Source organism: Sinocyclocheilus rhinocerous, unplaced genomic scaffold (genome assembly GCF_001515625.1).
Source record: "Sinocyclocheilus rhinocerous isolate Xijiao unplaced genomic scaffold, SAMN03320098_v1.1 scaffold633, whole genome shotgun sequence".
NCBI lineage: Eukaryota > Metazoa > Chordata > Actinopteri > Cypriniformes > Cyprinidae > Sinocyclocheilus > Sinocyclocheilus rhinocerous.
Window position 1 is genome coordinate 864,223 of NW_015654568.1, and position 3,089 is coordinate 867,311.

Consider the following 3,089-nt stretch of genomic DNA (forward strand, 5'->3'; position numbering starts at 1 on the left):
GTGGTGTAGTTAATAGTCAACTACTAATAGCTTTCAAAAATGCAATTTCCTAACCTGTGGGGAGTCTGTGGATATGCCACCTGAGGTTAAGACTGCTTCAGAATAGGACTTTGGATTTATCCCATTGGATAAAAGCATCAGTTAAATGACAAATGAGTTAATAGCCGCCTCCTTCAGCGTGACCAAGTGTATTTAAGGCAACTTGTCATTGAGTAAGCTTTTGGCAGATGCCTAGTAGCGGTAAGAGTTTGGCCAAATACGCAAACGTTATCTTAAGTACCTGAACATAGTGCTGAGGTTAATCTGACAAAGAATCACAGTATCTAAAAGAACTTTCATAGAAAATGAAAATAAGCATACAAACAAATTACTTAACAAAAGCTAATTAAAACTTGGAACGTTCGCTGCAAATAAAATTAGTTCTAATCCAACTTGTAAAGCAATTTGCACACAGCTGAAGTTAATCTCTGGTGTGTACAGAGTTATTTATTGATTAATAATTTGTTGACAAATTGTAAATAAAACAATAAATCAAAACATTGTGCACTATTCTTTATTCTTAAAATAGAACTGGTGCCGTGACCACCATGAAAATCATTGTGGAAATCGATAATATTAAAAATATACATAAATAGAACAATCTGTTGTGATAATGGACATTAACATTTTGATTATATAACGTTAATACACTTGTGTATGTGGCAAGTGTTTTACAAAAGTAGAAAAATGAACAGCAGGATAGTCACTAAACACAAAACGCATTACTTAAAGAAACATTGGAAAGTTAAAATCAATTTTGTATAATGAAACTCTTAGTCAATAAGCTGTGTTTTCGCCAAAAAAAATAAATAAATTTAAAGTTGCAAATATAATTATGGAACTACTTTTCTCTGTATTCATTAAAATAGTATAACTATTGCGAAACGTTCTCTCTTCAGTCAGTCCGTGTTTTAGGACACAAGAAATTATGTCCCATGTCGCAAATATAAAGAAGAGTAACAATCAAAGTGAAGGCACTGACAAATGAAAAACCATGAGAAAGAAACACAGGCTTTCCATTAAAAAAAAGAGAGGAACCAGCATGAAGCCCGGACGTATAGTTGCGTTTTCTGGTGTGGCCAGATGATACAGATATGTCAATAATAATTGTTTATGGATATGGACTTGACAATGCAGCAATAAATGAGCCCATCAGTAAAAACAGTAAACATAATCACAAATACATCGTTTTCTACATTAGATCACAACCTGTCAATCCATCATTTTGATCCATAAACGATTCAAATCAAAAGTTCATTTACATCTTCACAAACTTTCTCCCTGCAAAGTCCACCATGGCAGAAGAGGACCTCTTCTTGCATTCAAGAAAAAAAGTGTCTGTTGAGCAAAAGATGACCAGAATTACATTTAGCATGTCTAGGTAATCTACTGGTGCAGATTACATTTATTATATCACAATTGTGTTTATATAAGGCTGAGAAATGTAAAAAATTATAAAATTAGAAGTACCTTGGGTTTAGCGGTTTGCAACTCTAATTGGAAGAGCTCTCTCGTCTAGCGTCAAGTGCTCTATAATAAAGACATGCAACATAAAAAGTGCACAGATGAACATGAACCAATAAAACTTCACTCATTTCAATGACAGCCTTTCCTGCTTGAGGAAAGCAGTCTGTTTTAATGTGACACTGAATCAAAGAAGGACGTCAGCTATTTCTGTCTTGACTGACGACTTGAATTGAACTCTAAACTGAAACGTTTCTGCCAGGCTTGAGTGTAAGAATGTTCTTGGTTTGCTTTCAGACATGTATTATGTGATCTATTTTACATTTATATATGCTTATACTTGTGTTTCCATGTGTTAGTCTCGACCAAGCTCTGTTCCAAATCCTAGTAAACTACCTTGCTGTCTACGGCCTAAATAAAAGGCATACTAAGTAAATGGTACCTTCTAAGGGCAAATTCTAATGTTCTTAAAGTCAGGTGTTAACATGTTGCTAGGCTAACAAAATGATACTAGTTTAGAAATACACTAAAATAGTAAAATAGTACTTTTTTTATTTTACTGAACTATTTTTATTGATGCTTTCTGAATTTCTCTTCCTTCATCTGCCATCTTGGATGGATATTTTTTATTTTTTTTTACTTGTTACTGCCATAGAATTTGGCAAAAGAAACTCAGCAGATTTAGGTTGCTTACCAACTGGAGTAGCCCTCGCATCAGGAGGTTGCCTACAAAGTCTTAAAATGCCTCCTAAGTAGGCAGCTCACTAGGTTTTGGAACACATCCTGAGTGTGTGTGGCCTGTCTCCAAACTCTAGTGAACGATCTGCCCTGTGCTCGCAGCTGGTATGACAGTTAACCATTACTCAGCCCCAGCGTTCATTTTTCAGTCTGGTACTCGCCACCTGTCTGGAACTCTATACGGCACCTGGCACAGGTAGAACACCCACGAACGGCCTGCTGTCTGGATTTGTCTTGCCATGCTATTGTAGCGCAGAACATTGAGCTCTTTTGAAGACGTATTAACTACCACTGCACAAAGAGTTCAATTCATATCCAGAAATGGACTGTCTCGAAAAGACATTCTTCATGATGCAAAAGAAACAAATCTGTGCTCTTCAACGGCATGAAAATAATTGTTCAATTTAGTATTAAATATTGCTTTTGGATGTAAGCAGTGGCACCAGTTTTAAGTGTTTAAAACTGCCTTAATACATTTTAACATCATATGAACCTGTCAGTGATCATTTTTGTCACTTTACAGTGCTTTGTGTCACATATTTTGCCAGTGCTGCAATTTAAAATCTTTTTGACGCAATGTGGCATTTTGAAATGTTCCTTTAATTACAGTTTCAGAGTTTAGTTTCAAAATGGCTGTAGTTTTAAAAACAAAGGCCTGTCATTTTCAAGCAATCTTTTAGGTGTGTTGGATCAGAGATGGTTGGACGGACGGACGGATGGACATGGATGGATGGATGGATGGACAGACGAATAGATAGATAGATAGATGGATGGATGGATGGATGGATGGATGGATGGATGGACAGACGAATAGATAGATAGATAGATAGATAGATAGATAGATAGAT

General features: G+C 35.8%; 1 pseudogene; it reads right to left on the reverse strand.

The window, feature by feature from the left end:
• Positions 1–859: 859 nt before the first annotated feature.
• The window catches only part of LOC107717675 (interphotoreceptor matrix proteoglycan 2-like), a 26,915-nt pseudogene continuing 24,685 nt past the window's right edge, over positions 860–3,089 (reverse strand).